We start from the raw sequence: 9,582 nt of genomic DNA, 5'->3' as shown, positions 1-9,582 counted from the left end.
CTAAGGCTCTCTCGTACGTACCCACAGTCCAACAGGTCTTGGACTTGTCACTGAATTTCCTTAGTCTCTTCCGGATTGGTCCTATATGCAGCGCGGTTTGGCAAAGTCGCTCCTGGGATCAGATCTATCTGGTGCTCTATCCCTCTCAATGGTGGCAGCCCCGGGGGTATCTCAGCTAGAAAGACATCCTTATACTCCTGCAAAAGGTTAGTGACCGCAACAGGCAAAGAGCTATGTATATCATCAATTGAAAATAAAACCTCTTTGCATACCAAAGCATAGCACAAAGCATCATTATCTTGAATTTCAGCAAGGTCAGATTTAGTAGCAAGCATAACACCACCCTTTAACTTAATGCCTTTGGACCTAGGTGTGTTCTTCTCTTTCTTAGGTAGGAAAACAGATTGAGCTACTTGCTGATTTTCAGATTCCAAAACACGTTCTTTCTTTTCTTTTTCAGCTAGCGCTTTATCACATTGCACAATTTCAGCAGGTGTCAAAGGAAGCAAAGTGATTTTCTTTCCCTTGTGCATGAGAGAGTATTTATTACTTCTACCATGGTGTGTAGCATCGGTATCAAATTCCCAAGGACGGCCTAACAAAAGTGAACATGCTTGCATAGGCACTACATCAAAATCATCATAATCATGGTAGGAACCAATAAAAAAATGTACCCTCGCAGATTGTGTTACCTTAACCTTGCCGCTGTTATTGAACCACTGAATGTAGTATGGATGAGGATGTGCACGTGTTGGCAAGGAAAGATTCTTCACAAGATCGGAGCTCAAGAGGTTATTGCAACTCCCGCCATCAATTATGGTACGAACACGTGCATCTTTGACAATGAGGAATGTTCTGGAATAGATTATGGCGTTGTAGCTGCTCTGCTTGCTCCATTTGAGAACTCAAAACTCGCTTCACAATGAAGGTGCGTGCTGCATAACTCTCCATGGCAGCGGTACCACTAATCTCCTCCCCCTCACTATCTATGTCATGATCGGCTGCAAGATTAGCTTAAAATGCATATTCTTCCTCGACATCACTATGACTAACATATCCACCATCTGCTGTTGCGGAGTATGCTCGCTGGCTTGGGCAATCCTTCATGACATGGCCAATACCTTTGCAGTGACGGCACACAATACCCGTTGTACGACCCGTGGTAGCTGCACTTGAAAAAGAGCTTGGCATTGGATCCTGCGAAACAGTAGATTTGCTCACCTCACGTGATGGTGGTGATGCTCCTGTTGAACGCGCCCGAGTGTTGGAGGAGGGGGCAGCAGATTGTGTAGATGTAGAAGGGAATGTTTTTTCTTGTCCCGGTGGTACTCGTGAAGTTGATGTACTTCCAAATTGTTCCTTAATTTCTGCACCTGTTGTCGACCCTGGAGTTCTTTTTCTGCCAAGATAGCAAAATGGAACAACCTATTGGTAGTATTGTAATCTTTATAATCAACAAGATCCTGAATTTCACGTCTCAACCCGGAGTATAAACGAATCATGGTATCCTCATCATCCTCTTGTATATTACAACGAAGCATAGCAATTTGAAGCTCTTGATAATAATCATGCACATATTTAGAATCTTGATTTAAGCACTGCAATTTCTTTTTCAATTCACATGTATAATCAGGAGGAATAAATCTATTACGCATGGCACGCTTTAGTCTAGGCCATGATTCAGGTTCTAAGCCACTAGAAACTAAACCATTCCACCAAATAATAGCATAATTCGTGAACTCACAAGTGGCTAGTCTAACTCTATGCATTTCAGGAACCATATGAGAACTATACTTTTGATCAACCGTCATTTCCCAATCCAAATAAGCATCAGCATCATATGCACCATCAAGAGGAGGCATTGAAAACTTAATCTTAGAATAAGGATCATCGCGACCATTGCGATTAACATAATTACCTCCGTTACCTTGACGATATTGTTGTTGTTCACGACGTAATTGTTCAGCAGGACGACGATGCTCAGCACGCGCATCTTGCCCAACAAAAACCTCACCATCTTCCTGGTCACCATTTCCGTCACCATTATTATTATCATCATGTGAATGTTCATCATCCTGTGGTGGCTGTCGCAACTCAAGGTCGTTCACTCGCATGATAAGGTTAGCAATGCTTGTTCTAATGTCTGTCAATAGTCTAGTATGATCCTGCAAGGCTTTGTTGAGTTCTTCCTTAGACGCACAATCCTTAAAATCCGACGGAGAGCCATCACCTGACATGGTTAGTAGAAAACAAAGGACAACACAATATTATCCCTATCAACTACTAGGTGGTGGAAGGTGGAATCACACACACTCAAGCGTCTTACCACGCTCTTACAAATGTTCTTACCAACGCAGTAAGGAGGAACAACCGGTGACAAGTCTAGAAACCGTGTGAAGCGTTGGATGATTGCAAGAGTGAACATGTTCGGATCAAAGGAGGTGGAGCTTGGAAAGGCACAATATGGTAGCAAGGATTAGCAATAACTGTAATCATATGAGCAAAGCTAAATAAGTGTCTAAATTATGAATCACAGTTGCTGGTCTATCACGTGTCCCTAGTCCTAGCACAACAGCTGAAACAAAGCTAAACAGGATGATCAGATAAAGCACAAGATGGAAAGACACAGCAAACAACACAATTATCTGGGTGTTCTCTATGTGCTCCTCTTTTTTGTCTTTTAGCACTAGTAGAAATCACGAATTTTTTTTTATTTTTCTGATATTTTTTTCTGAACTAGGAGCACACAAGAAACAACCACAAAAATTTTCAATGCAAACGGATGCAAGATATGGCCTATAGAAAATCAAGCACGTTCTCTGAAAAGCGTGCGAAAACTTCACGGCTCGAATACTCAATCTTCCAAGCCGAATTTGGGGAAATTTTTTGGCGGAACCTGGCAAAGTAGGGGAGCAACGGATGTAACTTTTTTTTGTAAATGTCTGTGAAAATTTTTTTTGCCTGATTCCGAGTCCGTATGAGAAAGTTATGGCTGTTTTACTGAACCCCTGTCGAGTTAGGGTTTTTTTTCAAAGCACCTCTTGCAGAAATTGTTCTCGTTAAGGTATGGCAAGCAATAGGATCGCGAGAGGAACAAGGAGGGCAGCGGTGGTAGGGCAATTGATACAAGGCGGCTTGCGACCTATCTAGGGTTGGCGTGGCGGAAAGTAACACAAGGTGGCTCGTGGTGGCAAATCGAGTAATGTGGTGGCTCAACTTGTTGGTGGGGATGGTGACGATGGGATAGCAGCGTGATCAAAACAGCACGGAGCGTTGACTAAAGACCAAGAACACGACTCTAAACCAGCAATAAGACTCGACCACAGACACAAACTCAACAACGCGCAACTGAAAACAAAAATTGCAAAGGCACAAAGGGTTCTAGGACAGCAGAAATTGACGGAATTGTTATTGGCTTTTTTTGGACTCTAGGTAATGAAAAACAGACTAATCTAAAGGGGAAAACGAAATTACCTAACGGGCAACCTGAAGCTCTGATACCAGATGATAGGATCGTTGGCCTGATCTTTTGATAGGTAGCGATAAGTCGGTAGGTGGAGAACTCGACGTTGATGATCCAAAGGCTTCGAAGATTGAAGTTAAAATCTTTTCATTGCTGGCACAAAGATTGTTTTTTTAGATCAAATTCATCGCTGGCACAAAGATTTATTGTTGGGTTTAGTTAGTGGATCTCCATTTAGATGTGCTCACAAAAAGTTTAAACCACAGACCTTGATTCCTTTTCTTTCCTCTAAAATAATATTACCCATTGCAATTTGATCTTTATTGAATCTTGCTTCACAATGGTATATTTGAATGAGAAATTTTATTGATGAACCATTGCATACTTGTTAGTTTTTTCTAGGTAACAATAATTCAGTGGTTGATTAAGTACTATGAGGCAAAAGAGAACAGTAACTCTTAAAAAACCAGAAGCAAGCAGGAGGTCGGATAGGAGCCCAAGCCCTCCTAAGAAACCAAAAGCATAGAAGATGATCGCAATAGAGGCCTCCCCGACATAGAGGCCGCGCGCAATAGAGAGCGCCCTAGTACAGAGGACGCTCTCAATAGAGGCCTCCCCGGCATAGAGGCCGCTCGCAATAGAGGTGATGGGATCGTTGGCCTGATCTTCCGATAGGTAGTGATAAGTCGGTAGGTGGAGAACTTGACGTTGATGATCCAAAGGCTTCGACCCGAACAGATCGTCTCCCTTGCAATCACTACACCATAGCTCCGTTGGTTATCAACTGTGTCGCGCGGTTGACCTCGCCAAGAAGGCTCAATCCCTGCAAGCGTACCGAGAACACAAGAAAGAACGTAGAAGATACAATCTGAAATACCGCGAATAGAATTTAAGCACTCAAAGTTGGGGTTCCACAAACACTTACGGCAGCTTAGTCGGTCCGGAACAAGAGCGAAAATCTCACAATATGTGTGTAGATCAATATCTAAGCAAAACCCAACCCTAATTGGGGTGGCGGCTACTGTATATAAGAGAACTAGGGTTGGCCAAGGACCCCTGGACACGTCCCTAATGGACTCCAACACGTTACACGGCCCAACGGGCCAAAAGATGGTGGCGCAGCACCCTGACAGATTCTAGATGTCCACTTGTTTCGATGATTCCTATTGACTCAGAAAGAATTTGGACATGGGACCAGTCTCGTTGGAAAGCCTATCTCCTTAGCTTTCCAACCATGTGTAGAAGGTCGAAAACGGAGTCCGTATGCGTCCTGGGCGATGATTTTAGTGCAGTCTGGTCCTGGACTCCGAAACGGACTCGAACTTGATTGGACCTCCACCTTGGCTTGGGCACCCTTGCTGGTCTTCTCCCGTGTTCCTAAGTAACAATACATTACAATTATTCATTAGCATCCCATCCTTATCAAAATATAAAGGAACACTAAGGAAAGAGCTCACCTCATGATTTAGTTGACGTGCACGAGCTCGTGTCAATGGACCTATTGTTGGAGGAATACTCGGTGTGTGTGTATATCCGAAAGAGTGATGTCCTCATCAAGAGGGCACCCTGACATAAGGTGGGGCAGATACAAGCAGAAGGTCGGATAGGAACCCAAGCCTGAACCATCCATACTCCTTCGATAGCAGCAAAAGCTCAGGCTTGTATCACAGCCGAGCACTGTTCCGTGTGATCGGGAGAGCCAACGTCAGGAAAGTGACAATGATTACGATCCCATCAAAGAGGTATTTAGTTAAGTCAATGCATTTTATACTTATTAAATTGAGGAATATTTTTTGTTTATGTTAACTCTCTTGAGGGTGCAAAGATCGTCACATTGATCATCTGCTCCACAACCTTCTGTGCCACAACCTTCTGCTCCCTCTGTGCCCAAAACTTCTAGTCCCTTTGGGGGTATGCTGAAGTGAAGACGGGGTGAGCAAAGTAGAAACAAGTTGTTGTCTAGTACTTCTACAATAACATAAGTCAGTGTTGAAGGGGAGCCTATTGCACCTCGTGAGGCCCGCGCCAAATTCCACAACAGTTGCGGATTTTTTTTTGTGAAGGAGTACGACCCAGTCACTATAAATAATTGGCGGTTGCTATCGGATGAGACGAAGGAGTTCCTGTGGGCAATATTGTAGAGAACCATCCAATTCCCCTCAGAAATATAGGAAGCCACCAAACAGAATGCATTGAAAACTATGGGAAAGAGCTTCCAGGGCTGAAAGAGTGAGCTGAATAAGGACTTCGTGAAGAAGAACTTGGTACCCTTTAATAAATATGAAAAGATTATGCCAGGCCAATAAGCAGAGTTTGTTAGGTAGAAGACCACACCCGAGGCCATTAAACTGGGTGAATCATTTGAGCACCTTGTGAAGAAGAACAAGTACCACCATCACCTGGGCTCGTCTGCGTACACCCCCAAAACTTCTGAATAGAGGAGGCAAGAAGAAGAGTCTGCCCGGGCTGGGAACCCAACCCTTCGAAAAATTGTGATGAGCAAAGCAAGAATTGGGTCTACGCTTGGTCAGAACGAATTGAGTCTAGGGACTTAGCCTTCAAAAGCCTCGAGACTATGGAAATGACCCATACCATTTAAGAGATTGCTAACGAAGGGTCTCTAGAGCCTAATAGGGGGAATGATTTGCTTATCAATGTCCTGGGGAACAACGAAAACCTAGGTCACACTTGAGGTATAGCACTCATATCTCATGGTGGATTTTAAGGACATGCATGCTTTGTTCCGCTGCAACAAACTCGACATCAATCTCATAAGCGTGTGGTTCCTGTAGGTGCCGACAATCTACCACTACGTTCATATATCTACCAATATATGCCATAGAAGCTAATGACTAGTGACTTGTAATTTAATGATCAAGAAAAGTTATAGTTACCGGTTAGTTTCATTAATCCGTAACAAATTTTGCAGCCCAACTTGGTTGTGAAGTTGAGGACTGATGACCCCTAGATTAAGGGGAAGATTAACAAGGAGAAAGCAAGGGTCAAAAGAGAACTGACCAAAACACGCAGACTTGAAATATCAACCTATATAGGAAGGGATATGCTAGAAATGTAAGACAAGGACTATATCATAGCTCCCTACAACTTTAAGTAAGTGATATATCAAGAACCTAACATAAATATTCAACTTAATTGGTCGATTAAGAACCTAACATAAAGATTCATGTAGCGACCACTTTATTTGTATAATGTTGATTCCAAAGTCGAGCAGATTCATAGTCCTTGACTCATCCGATCTCCCCCAAAAATCGTACCAAGATCTTATCGACGTTCTACAGAGGTAAAGAAAATCCCCATACATAAAATTCTTATAAATCATTTAGAAGAATATGGCCTACAAGTGATACATAATGAAAGGTGGGATACACGATATGGCCAAGCTGGATGCGATGACCGTCTGTACATACTTTCTGGTAATAACACACCTCTAATTCTTGTATCTCACTATTTATGATGAAGAGTCTTATTGAACTAACGAATATGTTGCATTTTTTTTTAAGTGCCACAAGCAAGGTTTCAATACTGTTTTTTTTGGATATTATGTTTGTGAGTTTTTTTAGGGTAAACGAGAGGTACAAAATGATCCTCATGGATGTAAGTCATCATTGCGCTTGCATATTCTTATTTGATTCTATTTCCATTGTCAATAGTGTTTTAGTCTTTTAGTTGTGTTTTCATTTCAGGCACGGATGATCGAACGTATCAACTCCTCTTTCATAGACGAAGATATCCAAAACGTCTAACGTGACATGTGCCAATTCATTATGCCCGAAGTCATCCACAAGAGTGGCAGATTCTTTGATCTCGGAGGCGAATTAACTAGCTATCCGAGGCTTTATGAGTGGGAGAGGAAAGATTCTTAGCAATGTTGGCTTGTGATGTAAAAATATTGTGCTTGTCAATATTATTGTACTTGTGTTAAATATTGAACTTGTGTTGATTCAAATGCATTTTGAATTTGTGATGTTTGAAATGTATCTTGAAAATATGTTGAAATCTAGAGGGAATAAAATATATGCTCAATATTAATTTTTGAATAAAATACATACCACAGGCGAGTTCCACAAACGGTCTATTTTGCGCCTATGAAAATCATTCATTTTCACATGCATTCGATCATAGGCGGTTACGCTAAATGTCTGTGAAAACCGGTTACGAAACGCCTCTAAAAATAGTTTCTGTATTAGTGAAACTTATATTATTATGGAACTTGACAAATTATTCAGCCAAGACCTCACAATGAGACATGTGGTTGTATGAGATGAACACTTGGATTGACGGCATGAAGTACAGTCCTAATATGACACACACTAAACTACGAGAAACAAAACTCTTGTGCAATGCTTGCACCATTTTCACATACTGTTCGCCCAAGTTTCTAAACCATCCTTCAATTTGTAAACGAAGATAAAATATCCCGTTATCAAGATGTTTCACAAAATTTCCCAAAATTTTGATGTAATATTTCTGGAATTATCCAACAATATTGTACTAAGCATTTCTAGATAGTAACTAATCTATCACTATATATACCAATCATGATATATCGGTGATATATGACAACTTGTGTTTGGGTCAGGTTTTTGACCATTTTGACCGAATATATAAAGGATAAGTGCAGCTAGAAACATGGATCACAACTTAGATACTTGCAACCAGATGTATAAATTGTAACTTAGATACTTGATAATTAAGTGCTTGCTATGTATCTTATTTTTCAGTCATGGGATTGTGGCTCAAATTATAACTATTCGGCACTCATGATTTTGAGTTAATGTGTTGTTATCTCATTGCTGTTGAACTTAAAAGACTATATTTGTCTACTTTAGCGATAATGTTCCTTTGTGTTTGCTACTATAAGTTCCATACATTCTTGTATTATTGTTATTGAAATTTTGGAGTCACGATCAAATTAGTATTGTACTTTGTTAGTGTATTTTTGTGTGTTGATTATTAATTTTGATTATGCAAAATCATGGTAAAATAAATTAATGAGATTCATAATATTTTTAACCTTTATCGGCTGATATATTGTGCTATGTAGCTAAATGTTAAGAGGAACCCCTGCCGCTAAGTGCTGCTATACACTATTTGCCCTTTGGATAGAAATCACCTAATGGCTCTTTTTAGTCCTTTTTGTGAGTTCATACTATTCAGATATACTTGAAGTATTCACAATAACTGGTGGAACTGTAGGTATAGTGTATGTTTGCTAGGGTGATCCACATTGGTAGGGGTATCAAGGTGCCACTATTCTTCTCCTGCGATCAATCAATCATGTCTTGGGCATCATGAGAGATAATGAAGAGAGGAGGGCATGGAGCAAAAGAGAGAGAAAACTAAGTTGTGACAGGCATTAAGTCCATATGTAGTTTTTTTATAGCACTACTATGTTTGGTGGGAAACACTATATTGGGGATTGATTACAAATTTTGTGCTTTCTTAGGGGTATGGGTGTTTAAATAATATACAATTACAAATATAAACTAGGGGCACCTTTAATAATTAAGTGGTTTCTTGGTGGTTTTATGCTAAAATTCTTCCCTTTATAAATCGGGCCTAGGGTTTGCCATCCTTTTCCCCTCCCCACCGCCCGCCGCCATTCTCCAATCTATCCCAACCCTATCGCCCCTTTACTGCCAACACAGGAAAATCGTTGCCTCCTCGTTGGCGATCACCGCTAATCCACTTGATCTAGCGTGATATCAACATCTTGATTCTTTGCTGAAGAAATCCGTGGTGAAAACTCCAAAGTGGTAAGTCAGATTTTCCTGTCTTCCCATTTCCTTTTATGGTTAGTAAAGGGGCACGAATTTGAGGCGCATAGGTTTTTGTGCTTTTGCAAAATTTATCTAACATGAATTTGGGGCACCATTGTATGTCGATATGCAGAAAATGAATCCAGTCCAATCAACGAAATGGGAGCCCAAATATATTATAACCTTGCCTAGGTTGAGCTTGAGTTACCTGGCCCGACATTATTTTATTATGATCATGGGCCGGGTTTGTTAGAAAAAGTAGGTTAACAGTAATAGGTCTTTTTGCCGGCCCATATCGCCTCATATATTTCTCTAATATAATTATAATAGTGGGTGGTT

This window comes from Phragmites australis, chromosome 18 (genome assembly GCF_958298935.1).
Source record: "Phragmites australis chromosome 18, lpPhrAust1.1, whole genome shotgun sequence".
In the NCBI taxonomy this organism is placed as follows: Eukaryota; Viridiplantae; Streptophyta; class Magnoliopsida; order Poales; family Poaceae; genus Phragmites; species Phragmites australis.
This window is presented reverse-complemented; position numbering follows the sequence as displayed.